The 17287-nt window shown below is 45.6% G+C and overlaps 1 protein-coding gene across 3 annotated transcripts in view; it reads right to left on the bottom strand.

Moving 5' to 3' along the window:
- Positions 1-17287, bottom strand: part of LOC123017864 (SREBF chaperone) — a 51066-nt gene that overhangs the window by 31651 nt on the left and 2128 nt on the right. The window contains exon 1 of one of the 3 annotated variants that reach the window (XM_044419489.1): positions 11757-12867. The exons of the other annotated variants lie outside the window; for them this stretch is intronic. The gene's annotated coding sequence lies outside the window, so the exon portion shown is untranslated. Of the gene's footprint in view, positions 1-11756; positions 12868-17287 lie in introns of those variants that run through there. 3 annotated transcript variants of the gene reach the window in all.

Here is a 17287-nt window from a genome sequence, read left to right on the forward strand (position 1 = left end):
CAAGCTGCAAAATGCTGTCTTTACAAGCTGCTGCATAGAAATGTTATAACAACAACAACAACAACAACAACAACAACAATAGAAGGTGCATGCAGCCATTAGCCAATCCTACTTCTATGATGAAGAAATAAGTTATCTAATTCTTAAAGGGCTAAGAAACAGAGAAGAGTCATACCTGTGGTGACATTCAGGTTCTAGCCCTATCTTGACTTTTTGCTACTCGGTTAAGCTATTTTTTATTTTAGCACACATTTAACATGGTGGGCTGAGTAGTTTTAATTATCTAATCTTTTGATTTAGATATTATTTTACTTCCTACCACCCATAGCTCATATTAATTCTTTTTCATGCTTTATTGCTTATGGTTTCAATGGACTATTTTGTGTGTGTTTTTTTAACTGATGCAAGTCACCTTGAATTAGGACAACAGAAATTCATTTCAAAGATATTTTGTTGAGCTCCTAAAGAGAAGATTGGGAAATATCGCACATTTCTAAATATGTTAGTGCCATCAAGGCTGCAATCCTACATGAGCACAGACAAAAGAAAGACCTACAACTATTATCAAGCTCTTTTCCCCTTTTAGACAGCATCTTGATCTGATGTGAACTGCTGCTTGTTTGTTTGCAACCATATTTAAATACTAAACAGAACACAAAAGCAACAGAAAACACAACAAAGTAAACTCACAGCATTTCAAAAGGAAACACGCAGATTTTATAATTACGAGGATCCAGACCACATGATTTATCCCAAAGGCCTGGATAAACACAAATATCTTCACTTGTTTGATATTTAAACCTTGGAAAGGGTGTTCCATAACCAGGATGCTACTACTACAGTTCAAGTAGTTACAAATGGGAAAAGTGTCCTGGAGCAGCAGTTTAAGCTTTACAGATTAAAACCAGTCCTTCATAGTCAGCCTGGGAATGAACTTGAGGCTAGTGCAGCTGGACGTGAAGGCCCAGTTTTGCCTAGTAATCGCATGTCCCTGATCTTGACCAGCTGCAGTTGCGAATCCTTTTTAATGTTGGCCTTACTCTTACACAGAGCTGAGGATACACGTGCAAGATTCAAGCTCCAGAGGCAACAGAAAGGGCTTAGCTCTAGCAGCTAATGCAGTCTCATGTACTAATGATTCCGCATGGATTAAGTTACCTTCTTACCCAACACAGGTAAATCGATATGGCCTATCAGAGGGATATCACAGCTGGATAAAAAAATACCCAAGTTCAAATATCAACTCCACCACGTCAGTGCTTGCCAATAAGCAACATTAACTAAAACTATTCACAGCAACAGCATCAGACTTTGTCATCACAATTAAATCATTTATTTTCAGTAATCAGAAGTCTTCTCCGCAAATTGTAGGTTTCTGGGCAAGCCGTCTGAGAGGTGCCATCATGCATAACCGCTTGTGAAGACTGCCGTGCGGATGGCCCACTCAAGCGCTCCAGGTGTACCTCTAATATTCTATACATCAGATGCATAATGCCACATTTTGGAACGCTATTATTTGCAGCTTGAACATTTAGGCTTTCTGGACTAATGAATGTTTGAATGCCTTCACCTGAGTATGACTTTAAATGAAATGGAAATCATGAATCACGCAGAAAGATTTGCTCAGACAGAATTTTAAGCTGATTTAAACTGTTCAAGTACAGACGGTTTTTCTTAACATTTCTTACCAGTCACTTTCTCCAGTTATGGAGACCCAATGCACCTCCACATCTCGGCAAGAAGAATGTTTACAGGTTCCAGTTAATGAAGTCCACACTAGACATGTATTTACAACACTTCCGTTCTTTAAAGTTTACAGCTTTGCAGCACTGCTCTGCCCAGATGCTTGGTGACCATTCTTACCTGCCTCAAGGAACAAAGCCATTTACGAGCCTGAACTAAACGGACCTTCATCCCACATACAGCCATAAAATTTAAGTGTTAGCTTAATGCTGTTTCCATCTGAATCATATCCATTCAGCGTGGTTACCATATGTAGAATTTTTAGAATCGTTATTTCTAAATAACACCTCGGCACCTCCTTTTGTTACAAGCACCCCCTTGCCTTGTTACACATTAAGCAGCACTGAAAGGGGCACGGGAGCCAAGCCGCCCCAGCATCGCCCAGCAGCCGAGCACTGGATAACAGCGCACACAGGGGCCCTGCGCATGCTCGGAAGGGAGTAGTGGTGCCAGGCGATGACTTCACAAGCCACAATTCATGAGCCACGACTCGTCCAAGCTTTCGCATGGCTGGTCAGTGCGCTGCCAAAGATATATATATATTTGCTTGGGCGGGCTGTGAGCTGTTTTTTCTAAACTAAAACCTCAGTTTTCAGGTTTTATTGCAGTGTTGGCACTTGGCAATGAATAAGTGGGTTTCGGGTTGCGGTTTGGGCACTCAAGTCTCTAAAAGGCTCACCATCACTAGGTTAGGGTTAGAAAAATGAGGCTGGTTGGAATGTGTTTAGAATGGGCAGAAATGATGAGCTGTGCAAAAAAGCTACTCAAGGAAGGCTTTTTCAAAATCGCCCTCTTTTCAATGGAACTTTAGCCCTATATTAGGGTTAGGGGTGTGCACCAGGGTAGGGTTAGGTCAGTGGTGGCAAACCTCTGACACGTGTGCCACAGCGGGCACGCAGAGCCCTCTCTGTCGGCACGCGAACCCAGTCGCCCCAGCATCGCCCAGCAGCTGAGCATCAGATAACAGCGCACATAGGGGCCATGCGCATGCTCGGAAAGGAGTAGCAGCACCAGGCGATCATGACACAAGCCACGACTCATGAGCCATGACTCATCCAAGCTTTCGCATGGCCAGTCAATGCGCTGCAAAGGATATATGTATATTTGCTTGGACGGGCTGTGAGCTGTTTTTTCGAAACTAAAACCTCAGTTTTCAGGTTTTATTGCAGTGTTGGCGCTTTGCGATAAATAAGTGGGTTTTGGGTTGCAGTTTGGGCACCGGGTCTCTAAAAGGTTCACCATCACTGGGATAGAGGTTTCACAAGAGTAACTAGCTGCACTTGGGGGGGGAAGCAAAAGAAGCAGAACAGCTGTATTACTTAGCAACAGAGATGGAGAACCTCTGGCCTGTTGGGTCTAACGAGCACATGGAAGCTTCCCACGTGGCGGGGGCATGGCGGGAAGCCCCCCTGTTTCATCCCACTGGCAGTAACAACAAGGACTCCCTTAGTCCTCAGTAGCCCCCCCAACTGAGAAATACCCATTGTTACAGAAACAAAGTAGATTCCCACCCCTACTTTACAAACAGCAGCAATGTGAAAAGAAGCAAGAGACTGGCAAAGTATTTCACGTGAAATATTTGAAAGTGGCCGTCATGGCACCAACTTTCTCAGAAAAGAAAATACTTGTTTTTCTCAACAGAGGTGCAACCCCATCCTTCCCCAACCAGCATCCCCGAGAGGTGATGAACTACACCTCCCATCAACCACACCCTGATTCCCCCCCCCCCCCCCCAGATAAAACACACTGTGTAAAGGGTAGAAGAATGGGGTTTCATGAGATAAAAAAAGCATGCCCACCGGCTTTCCTGCCATTTGCTCATTTGCTCCGGAGGTTGAGGAAGCCACAAGATATGTTGCCAGATTATGGTACAAATCATACTATCACCAAGTTGTGACTGCAAGTCACTCCGTTTACTCTTCAGAAATCCTCCCACACAGGTCATGGGGGCACAGGAAGCCAAATAAGTTTTACATTTTTTAAAAAAGGGTTTGTTTGTTTGTTTGTTTTAAATAGCAGTTGTTGAATGGCTTCTTTGCCTCGTAGCTCATTGCTTAAATCGGAGACAGAGGGCCTTTCATTGCCATCATATAACAAGAGCATCAACAATTCCCTGCATGCACCAGATACACATATTTGAACTGCAGGCAGGCCACTCAGCTGGGCTCCCAGGTCATGGGAATCAGAACCTCCAGCCATCACCGCCTCCTCCTCATGCCTGCCCCTCGTGAAACACTGGCACCAGTTCATCCCACACTGGCAGAACAGTCACTCTGCAAATTCCAGGGGATCCTGGGAGAGGGAGATCAAACTCCACGCTCGTCCTCATGGATCACCACTGAGCATCATCCCCTCCGGCTACACCTCCTCTGCTAGCCAAGCTGCGGCAACGTTTCTTCCCGTCTCCTTGCCGGCAAGAACGAGACGAAAAGAGCCACAAGATGCAAGCGAGATGCAAGAGCACAAGATGCAATTCCTTCAAGACAGGCGGGGCACTTTCATGAGCTCTACTCTCACATGGGCAGCAAGAGGAAATTACTAAGCAGGCCGCCACATTCCTGAAGAAAAAGTCCCAACTTCGAAAACCAAGAATGTGTACCGAATGCCTCACCCTTTCTGCAAGTCTGATATGCAGTGAAATCATAAGGCTGATGAGATTCTGTTCTCCTCTTGAATTCCCATGGGAAGAACTCTGCCCCCACAATGTGCAGATGCGTTCAGAGCTGAACTGACAACAGAGCGCTCGAATTCGTAGATCCAATGCAGTCTGCAAATTCTGATCAGGCAATGTTAAGGAAGAGCGCTCCGACAATACACGCTGTGGCAGCCTGTGCTCTGATCAGACACAGTTAGACTGAGAAGGAGCAGGATGAAAAGCTACAGTGGGGAGGGACAGCAAATCAAAACATTTAAGAGAAAAGCGCTGCTGCTACAAATACTTATCGTGCAAATTCCCAATTCGGAGAATCACAGAATAGTAGGGTGGGAGGGGGCCAAGAAGGCCACTGGATCCCACCCGCTGCTAGAGCAGAACAACAAGTTACACCATCCCGCTCAGATGGCTGTACATTCTGTACATTCTCTGTTTTGAGTTTAGCGGAACCATCTTGTTTATTCAAAATGCCCTTGACAATTTCAAGTAGCATGTCTCTGAATTAACACCCCCTCCACACACACACACACAGCTCATTTTAACACAAGGCACAAACCCAGCAGAGAATATTGAACTAGGTAACTCCCCCAAATACTTCTCATATCGCACTACCATTTCTCTTCCAGCCAGTCATGTAGATATAGGAACACCTGCCTGCCTAATACTACATAATGCATCCACTCCTCAAAAGTAGCTTCATACAGTTACTGGGCTCAGGGACCCAACTTCTGCTGCAATATGCCCCATCCTCTTAAAATTCACAGGACTCTGACAGGCCAGAACTTACAGGGGCAACTCTTAACCATGACTCCAGAACTTCTCAGGGCCTGTTCAAACATACTGTACCCCACTTGCGTAGCTGACCTTTCTTTTAACTCCTCTTTATCAGCTTTCCAACTGATAAAGAAGGAAGCAGAATGCAGAACTAGGCTTTTAGCCCATTCCAACAGGGCTCTAGGTTACTTATTCGCATCCGAATGTGCAAATGGACTCCTCTAAGGAAAATGTGATTTGGATTTATTTATTTGTAATATGTACAACCCACCCTTTTTCCTACAAGGAATCCAGGGCGGCTTGCATAACCCTCCTCCGCATTTTCTCCTCACGACCACAAGCGAGTTGGGCCAAGCCGAGTCAGTGAATGGCCCAGTTGCCCAGTGAGCTGGATGGCTGAGCAGGGGCTACAGCCCAGACCCCCCAAGGCCAGTCATGCAGTTTAAGTGCCGCACTAGCTCTCTAATTATATAAACATTATATTTGTCATGTTTAATCTCTGAAGGCTCATTCAGGCATGATAAACCATAAGATGACAAAACAGCCCCAACTCTTCTACATGGAATGCCTTTTAAACTGCGTGATTAGCTGACTTGCTGAGATCTCCCCATACAACCAGTATCAGGATACTGGTGGCTAGTCAGTCTTGCGCTGCTTCGAAATATGCCATCGTTAAGGGAGTCAGGTGTCTCTGAATACCAGTCTCGGGAGGGCAGGATGGTATGCAACCCCCTAATCAGAAGCAACATGACTCTGGATTGCCAGTGCTGGAGAACAGCAACAGAAGCTGCTGACTGTCCACCTTGCTCGCTGCCTCCCCATGGGCATGCGGACTGGAGAGGCCTTCGGTCTAATCCTGGGCAGGACTTTTGTATCTTCTTTTGGCGAGAATCTGTCCTATTCATCCCTTCTACCACAGTAGAATCAATAGGCTAATTTGAAATATATGCCAAATCTCTGCAAGACTGACATTTTACCCAGCTTGGCTTATATTTAGCTACATCGATTTTTTCTCTCAAAACATCAATAGACATACCGTATTTTTCGCTCTATAAGACGCACTTCCCCCCCTCAAAAGTAAGGGGAAATGTCTGTGCGTCTTATAGAGCAAATGTGTGTGTGCCCGACGCCCGGGACGCTGCCGGCCGCCTGCACCACGTGGCACCACCTGGCTGGCACACGCTCGGCGCACCCTGCTCCGCCCCCCCCGGCACAGGTGAGAGCGGTGCCACTCAGGGGGAGAGGTGCGGAGGAGGAGGAGGAGCCACGGGCTTTAACCCACCGGCCGCACGGAGAGACGGACTGCTCACCCCCACCGCCCGGGAAGACCTGCTGCCGTGCTGCCCGGAAGACCACTGCCGGCATGCTGCCGGCCCCACGTGGCACCACCTGGCCAGCACGTGCTCGGCGCGCCCTGCTCCGCCCCGCTCCTCTGGCGCAGGTGAGAGCTGTTAATCACAGGTCGGTGTGTGTTTTCAAATGGCAACCCGTCTTTTAATGAAGCCCATGGGGAAGTGATGGGGAATGTGCCTGTGATCATCAGGAAGCTTTCCACGGATCAGTTATCTGTTAGTTGACCAGACAATTTTTTTAGGATCAGTGGATATTTGAACAGCATTATCTTCGTGTATGAAGTTTATTCTTCAAAGGCTACTTAGTCTGCCGTGTGTTTGATTTACCGTACAATATCTCATTTTTTGTCAGAAGTTTTTTTCTATTATTTACTAGTAGGGCAGCGTGGACATTACTGGCTTTTTTAGATTTGTTATTGAATTGTCTGCAGCAGCTCTTGTATAACTGGTGTAGGTTGTGGATTCCTTCAATAATTCCACTACTAAGAAAGTGATGTCAGTGATTGTGAGCAACAGAGCTTCATAAATTCTGACTCTAGTAATGATGAGTTCTATGGGTTCAACGAAAACTAGAAGAGTACTCGAACTTTAAAGTCTCTCTTTTGTTAATGACAGTGATGATGGTTCTTAATGCCACTGTTGACTGCTGTTCACTTTACAAGGTTGAAATACGGTATTCCTGTATTCTGTTATAGTTTATTGAATAGTTTAGTAAACCATTTGATTCAGAATTTTTTTTTCTTGTTTTCCTCCTCTAAAATAAGGTGTGTCTTATGGTCAGGTGCGTCTTATAGAGCGAAAAATACGGCATATTGACCGAGTTCGCATGACGTGCTAAGTTACCATGACTTCGGAAACATGGTGACTTTGTGGCTGCATCCACAGGTAACAACTACCCCTTCCTTGTTCAGTAAGGGCTTCGTTATTCTGTGTGAATTCAGCATCCATGGTGAAGCACGGCCCCTTTGGTTTCCACGGAACCACTCAAAGACACAACAGCTCGCTGTAAGATGTCCGTGCTTCATCCTGGCCTGTCTCCTGTGTGACACCAGCTGTCACATTTCCACGCAGTGTCTGCATTCCCACAGCGAGCGTGCTGGCCAGCGCAGCCACGGCTGCTGCAGACACGCCCGCCTCCGCTGTCCTGCCTAGGAAATGCTGAGGCGGCTGCAGCCAAGCTCCGGCTGGCCGCATCCGTCCGCCATCTTCCCTGCCAGCACACAGCTTTCCGACACCCAGCCACAGCGACAGGACCTGCCGCCATACTGCTTCCAGCAGCAGGGACCGTGGAGACAGCCAGGCCTGGCACTGCTGCCCTGTGGCTGGTAAAAACTGCATCAGGGCCCCTTCTGTGCCTGACCTGGCAGGCACGCCATGAGCCTTGGGGCAGACAAACCACAATGCATAACTTTCCACACAGTTTGTTTTGTGGTGTGAAGCCATCGTTGGACTCATTTGCCTTGTATTTTGATTAATGTCAATACTGTATTGCCAGTAGTGCTGCCCATTTTCTTGCAAAGGAAAAGGAAAAAAGTAGAGGATTTTTTTAAGCAATGCGTCTCTACTCACTGCAATCTCAAACGCACAATTCCTAAGTGCAAAGAACCAAATTTGTGGAACTTGTCATGGGTAGACTTGGGAAGCAACTTTCTTTATTTCCAGCTCATTTTTTTCTGCTTCTAGTATTTGGACTTTGTGGAACAAATGTGACTTTGGCCATCTCCCATTAACAAAGAAACATACTTCGGCGAATGGGGCGGCACAGAAGCTTCCTAAATAAATAAATAAATAAATAAATAATACTTTATATCAGTTGGATTCTCACAAGGCCATTCGGCATTAAGTACTTTATTTACAGAACAAGTAGTCATCCATTTATACTAAACTATGTTGCATCATGCTAGACTTGACTTAACCCCAGATGAACACTTCACGATAAAGGCGGCAAGAGAGAACAGTGATTTAATTCAGTAGCGAACATCAGACCGTACTTCACCATACGTAAGATCACTGTTGTAGCAAACCCTCCACATCTGTATTCAGGTCATGTGTAAAACTGCCATCGGCTAACAACCAGGTCCCACTAGCTCCCCACGTTGGAGGGGAAAAGGCTCCCTTTTGTTCATTGTCTGACCTCTCTCCGAGAGACAGGCAACACCAGCAGAAGACACTGAAAAGCCTCTTTAATGCAGGTGCACACCAGCAATACAGAGAGTCATCCAGTGGGGATTGCTTCTCCTCCATTCATTCAACATACCCCATACATGCACTTGATCTGGCAATGATACGAGCTATCATAACAAGATGCATTTCTAAATAAAGGCAGGACACGTCTGTTAGTGGAAAGAAAACATAACAAGCAGGAAATGTTTAGTTACTTTTTTTGTACAGGGTTATCTTGACCTACACTTTCTTTTAGGACACTTGACGGCAAAGCATCTGCCGCCAGGCTAATCTGTACAGATTCTGGCCTTCTTGAATTTTATTTTATATATTTTGACCCTTTTGTGTTTCTTTGATAGAATACTAACTGCCTAATACTATTTGTTGTTTGGTCATCAGGAAAAAATTATACTCTTCAGTGAGATCTCATGAAGTCAGTAAGCTGGCCGTCCTCTTTTTAAATCTGAAAAATGCCTACAAAATTTATGTTCAGAAAGGCTCCTAGGATGCAGATCAGGCCATCTGGCTCACAGCAGAAAGAAAAACTAAACACAAGAAGTTTGTTTTCTGCTGAGTCAGACGCTTGGTCAGTCAGTCCGGCCGGCCGGCCACCTGCCGGCCGGCCGGCCAGTCACCCTCAATGCTGCTGGCAAGGACTGCTCCCAGCTGTCCAGGGTTCAAGTGAGGCCTTTTCTGGACACATCCGGAAATGTGAGGAACTGAACTTGGGGGCCCCCTTCTGCCTGCAGGGACTCTGCCACTGGGCTACATGCCCCCTAGCTCCAGGGCAGATCTCGCCCGACCCCTTGTTAATAAAGAAGCAAGCACACTCTGGAAAGCAAAGTCTGGCCAATCAGTTTGCCTCTTCGTGGCCAGAACATTTATTGCATTTTCATACCACCCAATAGTCAAGGGCTTGCTAATATTCCACATCATCTTGGAATATTATGGCTACAGTATAGAAGGCCGTTTGCAAGGCTTCTCAATGAATGTCCTGCTCCTTCTAGACCTGTTCTCCCCTGCAGAGGAAGGCAGGACACGCTCCAAGGGAGCCAAGCTCAGGGAACCCAGGTTCAGTTTGGATGCCAGGAAGCACTTCCTGACAGTCAGGACCCCGAGGGCGTGGAATGGGCTTCCCCGGGAGGTCGTTGAGGCCCCATCGGTGCAAGGATAGGCTGGACGTCCACATGGTGGGCATGTCGTTAGCAGAGCCAGCTGGAGCCGGGGGTCAGACTAGATGGCCTGGGGGACCTCTTCTGACTCGCGCTGTTTCTGTTTCTACCTTGCAGTACAATTGTACTGATAAGCGAGGGTGAAGGAGGAGGGTAGGCAGCGAGTAGGGAAACTCCCTCCCTGAAATTTGTTAGTCGAGACCAAATCTCATTTCTCACAGGCTATGCTCACTCTTGCATCAGTCTCACAGCAGAATCACCAAAGGAGTTTGCTGAACTATAATTGCAGCAATTCCCCAAAGACTATCATCCTGCGCTTCAAATCCGCAAGCGGTATCAAAAGCCAGGGCCTGGATCTTCTCACTTAAAGGGTGCTGCTTCTCCCTCCTTGTGGCAAAGGTCAGTACGTATCAAAAGTACATGTTGCAACAGAATTCTGCACCAAGGCTTCTTTTCCTTGGGATGACAAAGATGCACAAAGAAGGGTACTAAAGATATAAAAATAATCCCAACAAAATTAATTCATATTTTGTTATCAGCTGCCTGGTTAACGATAGCAGAAAAACATTATTTTTCCATTATTTTTAATCATTGCTAAATTAATAGAACATACTGGATCCCAACAAAGCAGGCGCTTTGGAGGTGGCACCAGCCATAAGGACTAGAGGCACTTATAGCCTTACCCTCCAGGGAGCAACCAGACAGCGAGGGCAATTTTACTGCAATTAGGCTTATTAGTTTTCAGGGGCGGAGTCTGTTGATTGTTTGCTTCATTAAAGATTCTGAAACCCTTTAGGCTAGTTTAGAAAGCAAAGCAAAACAAAACAGTTTACAGTAGCTAAACTAAATAGTCACATGTACCACGTCACCGGGAGTGAGCCAACCCGATTCCCGTGCCCGGACTGATACACTCACAGGGGCAAAGAAGCCACGGTGGCGTCTACACAGCGCTTGTGTGCCTTGAGATGGCCTACCTGCCCTTGTGATTGCCTGCGTTGTCTAAAGCTGGCAAGGTGTGTAGCGAAAGGGGGCTGCAAGCCCACCACAGAACCCTACAACAATCCATTGTTTCTGGGATGGTTTCGAAGCCAGGTTTGGATAATGCCAGCAGCCACGAGGATAAAGAGGCAACTCTCATGGTGCGCAACCAGTTCAAATAAGTGGATGGGTGGCACAGGAAGAGCGCACCGTGGCTTCATTTCTTGTTGTGGTTTCTTTTCCTGCTTATTATCACAACCGGGCCAATCGTTCACGTCTAAGTGTTAGTCCTACTGGAAAGAAAAGAAAGCCATATGCTGCTTTATCAGACAGACCAAGCAATGGCAGCCAGAAACAAGTAAAGCCATGAGAGCCAACAAGGAAGGAGGAAACTCCAGCAAAGACAAGTTATATAAATCTCCTTCCACAAAACTTCCCTTATACAAAACTTCAATGTGATCGCACACAGAATATTGTGCACAGTTCTGGTTGTCTTACCTGAAAAAAGGCATTACTGAAATGGAAAAAGTGCAGAGAAGGGTAACAAAAATGATCAAGGGGCGGGACCAACTCCCCTACAGGGAGCTACTACAGCAGCTGGGGCCTGTTTAGCTTTAAAAAAGGGAATGGGAGATATGACAGAATCATATCATAAAACAAAGTTATAAAATGATGAATAGTGTAGAAAAAGAGGAAAGAAGGGCATTTCTCTCCCTTTTTCATAACACTTCATTCCATGAAGCTAACTGGGGGGAGATTTAGGATGGATAAAAGGAAGTAGTCCGTCAAAGAGCACACAGTTAAAGTATGGCATTCACTGCCACAGGAAGGGGTGAGGACCACCAGTTTGGATGGTTTTAAGAGGGACTGGACACGCTCACGGAAGAGGCTATCAATGGCCCTGCTCTCTCCGCGTGCTACCTGCGTTATCAGAGGCAGTGGCTGAGGAGCGTGGGCAGGCAGAAGCCTTGTCCCCATCCCGCTTGAGGAATCCTGCAGACGGTTAGGCTGCCACTGTGTGCACAGAGAACTGGACCGGAAGGGCCCTGCTCTGATCCAGCATAGCACCTCTTACATTCCGATGACGTTCACACAGATGACCGACTCCTCAGAAGAAACAGTGGTGAGATTGTGTTTCCTGCCAGAAACCAGATGGAAGAAAAAGGTGTGGAGATGAAGGGAATACACGGAAGCACACAGCCTTCCCAGTATGCAGCCTACATGGAACGCAAATAAATCTGTACTGATTTGCTGTTGTGCTGCTGTCAAGGGTTGTTGTTTTTTTCAATGAGAAAGCAGCACATCACGCCGCTTGTTGGAGTTGGCAGTCTTGCACATGGCTGCGATAATGAACACATCTCCTACACTTCAGTCTCACCAAGCATAACTTAATGATGCCTCAACAGATGGAATTACCATATTTATTCACAACTCCGTTTTTTTCTGTTACTAAACTTAGACAAGGAGGGTATAGATTTGTGCCAAGTTCCTTTGATTTAACCTACAATTTAAGCCTTTTACAACTGCGTTGTGACTTGTCTGCCTGATTAAGAAGCCATAAATGAAGCAAGAAAGACCCAGCCCTGGTTAGAATCTGCCCGTTCAAGAGAACCACTTGCTTCTCCGACATCCATCCGCATCTCTGCTAATTTGTTTCAGCCATCTCAGGGACAGGCTCCATAAAGTTTACATTTAAAAGGGGGATTTCCTTTTTAACATGGAAACCAGGAAATCATGGCTGAACCCTTCGGCCCACGTTTGCATTTGTTTACTCAGAAGCAAGTCCGACAGTGTTCAGTGGGGATCACTCCTTCCAGGGGACTTTGGCCTTAACCCCGGAACTCTTACGGGACTTTAGCAAGCGGCCTGCACTCACCCTCTTCTCCCTTCTCCAAAGCCAACTGGTGGTTTCCCAAGCATTGCACAAAGCATTAGACAACGCCCTCTGAAGCGCAACAGTCCTTTTCAAATTCACTGTCCTCTGTACCTTTCCTCTCATCGCAAGTCATGGACAACAGGGCACTTCAGTAACCGAGCAGGAACTGCCTGTTAGCGGAATACGGTACACAGACACTGCAGAAGTGAAGTAACTAATAGCAGTGCTGTGCAGCAGGAAAAGTTGAATTTATTAGTAAAACCAAATATGTACCAAGTGCAAATATTATACAAGTGCGGCAGTTTCAGAGTTGTAATTAATGTTTTTCAGGTGATTATCCTGAGCAAGTATATGTCATTGACCTCGTTCACATACAAAAAAGATCGGCAGCAGAGGCCCTCCTCCGGGAACCCTCTTTGAAAGAGGTCAGGAGACAGAGTACCCGGAGCAGGGCCTTCTCTGCGGTGGCACCCTGACTATGGAATGCGCTCCCCAGACAGGTCCGCCTGGCACCGCCATTATATGCTTTTCAGCGCCAGGTCAAGACCTTTTTATTTGACCATTTTTTTTAACATATAGTAATTTTAATTGTGTTAGATTTATTTAATTCATTTTAAATAGATTAGTTTTATGCTCAGGGTGGAACTGTTAACTTATTTTATTGAGGATTGAGATCATGTCGTAAGCTGCCCAGAGACGACAGTGATGGATGGCCTACAAATTTCCGAAATAAATAAATAAAACCACGCAAAACAAACAATGGGATACGGCATACAAGCAGGCGAGAGCAAGCACACTGCTTCCCATGTACACACGACGTGTTCTTGTGACCCACAATTTATGATTGGCCTGTTTGTTGAGTGCGACACGTGAGCAAAGCACATTGGATTGTTTAGGGGTTAAAGCAATCGGGCAGTTAAGCTATGCTGTTGAGTCAACTCCTGAATGGTTTAGTCCCTCAGCAACCCGACGCTCCTGGTCCATTGGCTGCACTCAGCCACCGGTGAACAAGGCAACTGCATGTCGGTGAAAAATGGGCACACAGGCAGTGCAGACTTTTTCCTACTCATGCAAGATAATCCATGAGTGGTTTAAATCATGGGCTGTCAGTACATAAAACTCGCCCACTGATTGAGCCTCAGTTTATTGACTCTCATCCAGTCCGTTATCGAGCTCAGGCCACGGTTCAGGACAGTAAATCCTCGGCCCAAACCGCCAGATGACCTCTCCCCAGTAGCTTCATTTGGTGTTAAAAAAGCGTGGGGGATGGCACTGCGCCCTGCAGTACCCCGTGACACAACCAACATGGCTCAGAGCAACTACCCAGTGCTACCTTGTGGATCCAGCCAGCCTGGTAGGAGTGGAACCACCGCAACAGCATGCCTGCAACCCCAACCCTGGCCGACCTGTCCAGAAGAACACCATGGCCGATGGTGTCGGAAGCTGCCGAGAGGTCAAGAAGAACCAACCGGGCCGCACTCCCCCATCCATCTCCCTGCACGGGTCATCATACAGAGTGACCAAGGCTGTCTCTGTTCCAAACCCAGGCCTAAAGTCCAATTGAAATAGATCCAGATAATCTGTATCCTCCAGAAGTGCCTGCAGCTGCCCGGCCACCACCTGCTCCAACACCTTGCCCAAAAAGGGGGATTAACAATGGGCTGGTAGTTACCCAGCAACCCTGGATCCAGGCCTGACCTATTTGGAGTGGCCTCACTACTGCCTCCTTTAATGGGGCAGGGACCACTCCCCTTCTTAAAGAGGCACCGACAGCCTTCTGAACCCATCCATGTGTTTGAGAATGAAATGAAACTCACAAATAGTGACAAGCTTTAGTGGAAAGCAGTTGAACTCCAACAAAATATGTAAGTGATTTCAACGTACCATATACAGTACTAAAATTAATGAAGAGTGTCAACAGTTTTCAATTAGATCATTCCAGAGCACCAGAACAAAGATTTTCAAATAAAATCTTTAATTTTTCCTATGTAAATTAACCTATTTTCCATTGGAAAATTTTCAGTTTAACATTTTTCAAAAAACCCGTATCACAGAGGAGCAAACCAATCCAACGTGCCTGCCTCTATACCACTGGACTTCGAAAATTAGAGGCATCATACTGAGGACAGAAGGAACACGAAGGTGAAGGTTGTCTCTACCCATCTCCTGCTCTGCAAAACACTTAGACAGCTGACAGCATCCAAGTGTTTTGTCCCTGCTTGCAAGAAGGAAACACCGAGGCCTTGCCAGCATGCAGCATATTCCCACAGAGACTCATTGCACCCTGCCCTGCAGATCAGCTGCCAGTGTCGACTGCAAGATTGATCTTCCATCCTTGAACCTTCAGCCAGAATGGGAAGAAAAAAACCATGCCAGGTGGCTGCTCTGAAGCCAGAATCCCAGTGGTGATCTTTCCCATGGGCACTGAGACAGCCCCTAGTGGTCACAGAATTGCACCCTGAAATTAATTATAATCTGGGAGTATTGATTTGGAAAGAATGAAGAGTCAAATGAAGATTAATTATTATTATTACACTGCATTGTCATCACACCTTTTTCCCCCTCAAGTGAGAAACTCAAGGCAGAGAGATGTGCTCTGTTTGGTTTCTGTATGGTTCCTGAATCCTGGATCACAGTTCACAATAAGCGTTCTCATACTTAAACGTTTTATTCTGTTCTAGCACCAACAGAATTGCAATTTGTAAGGCAAGGGGTTCTAATCTCATGTTTACCACATAATGTTAATAATGAGGTATATGGGAAAGAAAGCAGCATTTACAAGGAAGAATCAGTGGTGGGAAATGGGGTGCTTAATTTCTTCTCTGTTTATCCCAGGTTACCTTTAACAATATTTTTAAACAATAAGCCCAGTCCGAGAGGGGAAAAAATACCTCTATGGCTGAGGAAAATCAGTAGGATGGTATAAAGTGCTACTTCCTCCCTGAACAACAACAAGAAAAGGGTATGGGAAGTGTGAATTTAAAAGAACAATTCACAGTAGGCATAAGCCTATTTGTTTGAAATGTAATGGAAATTTCACTGGATAAAAATAAAGCCCTGGGAATAAAGAAGTTATTTGTCAATTGTACGAAGTATCAGAACCATGGTACTGACCTTAGGACTAGAAAATAGAGGGGCTTCCCTGTGTAAACTCCCAAGGAAAGTACTATACCATTTAGTCATCTTTCATTTGCTCTCTCGTTTAGACTCACTTGCAAAACAGATCTTTCTCCATGCATGCCTGATCTAGTCTAGCCACATGCTTCTGATGTACATGAATTAAGTAATCACCAATATGATTGGCAACAATTCCTGTGATTGCTTGGACTAGAAAGAATACCACAGTAATTATGAGACTGCTCCTGCAGTGGCCCAGTCCATACTTAATTTGCATGTAAAAAAGCAAACAACACATCCAAGATAGGCTCCACACAGACACTATTCACACTTGACAATCCCCTTCCACACCCTCTGTGGTTTCACAGTATACTCAACTAAACAGGGCCTTCCCTTTCCCTTTCCATTAAACAGATACTTCAGGTCTACGTTCTTTAATCTGCATTCTTCCCCTTCCTTCTCATCTCCACAGTTGAAATTTTCTTTTAGTTATTTAAAAAATACACTGGGTTGGATCCAACACTGCCATTCCGGGGGGAGGGGGGGCAGACTTCCCTGTTTTTTCCATCACCACAGCCCCTTGCATACCCTCCAACAAAAATCTAGAAAAATTGCGGGGGGGGGGACAGAAAAGTCCTGTTCCCCCATAATACCCATTCTGTTGGCAGAAGAGGGATGTTGTGCCCAACTCTCGAAGTTTATACAGTAGAAAGACGCATAAAGCTACTTTATACCTTACAATTAGATGAATAATTACTCTGTCCTTAAGGCTCTGAATGACTTGCATAAATATTTCAAACTTTACATTTAAAAACATGATTTGCAGTTTATTCTCCACCACTTAAAAAAGACATTGACACAGTAACAGTGTATGTTGGCAGTACCTTTTTTAAGCGGTAGAGACTAAACTTCCATTCTCCAATTGAAAGCTGGAAGTTTTTCAAAAGTTCCATTTGAAAAATACAAATCTAAGTACGCTGCTCAACAGCGGAGTCTTTCACAGGATTAGGGTTGTCAAACCACTGACTAAAGGAGTGACAGTGCTTGCCTTGACAGGCACCCAAGGGAAGAGGACAGATGCCATAATGACAAAGGAAGTGCTCTCCCTGGTCCAACACGCAGGTAATGCTTCCCACAACTCAAGCTTATTTATATCACCCGTCATGGCAGAACCTACGCAGCCCTGAGGGACCGACATTGTTCCAGACAAGCCAGTTGCTAAGAAAGCAACCGCATACTACAAATCCGTGCAAGCTGAGCTGTGTTTATTTAATGTTTAATGAGTGGCACAGATCCATAATTTTATTTTCTATACACTAAGAAATGTGCAATACTTTCCACATTTATACAATAATCTAACTATATCACCTTAGTCCTACATCCACCCAGAACTTTGCTTCCTGTCAACAACACTCTGAGCTGGTTTGATTTATCTACCAGACTGAGATCCATATCTCAG

This window comes from Varanus komodoensis, unplaced genomic scaffold (genome assembly GCF_004798865.1).
Source record: "Varanus komodoensis strain SLA01 unplaced genomic scaffold, ASM479886v1 scaffold104, whole genome shotgun sequence".
Classification (NCBI taxonomy): domain Eukaryota; kingdom Metazoa; phylum Chordata; class Lepidosauria; order Squamata; family Varanidae; genus Varanus; species Varanus komodoensis.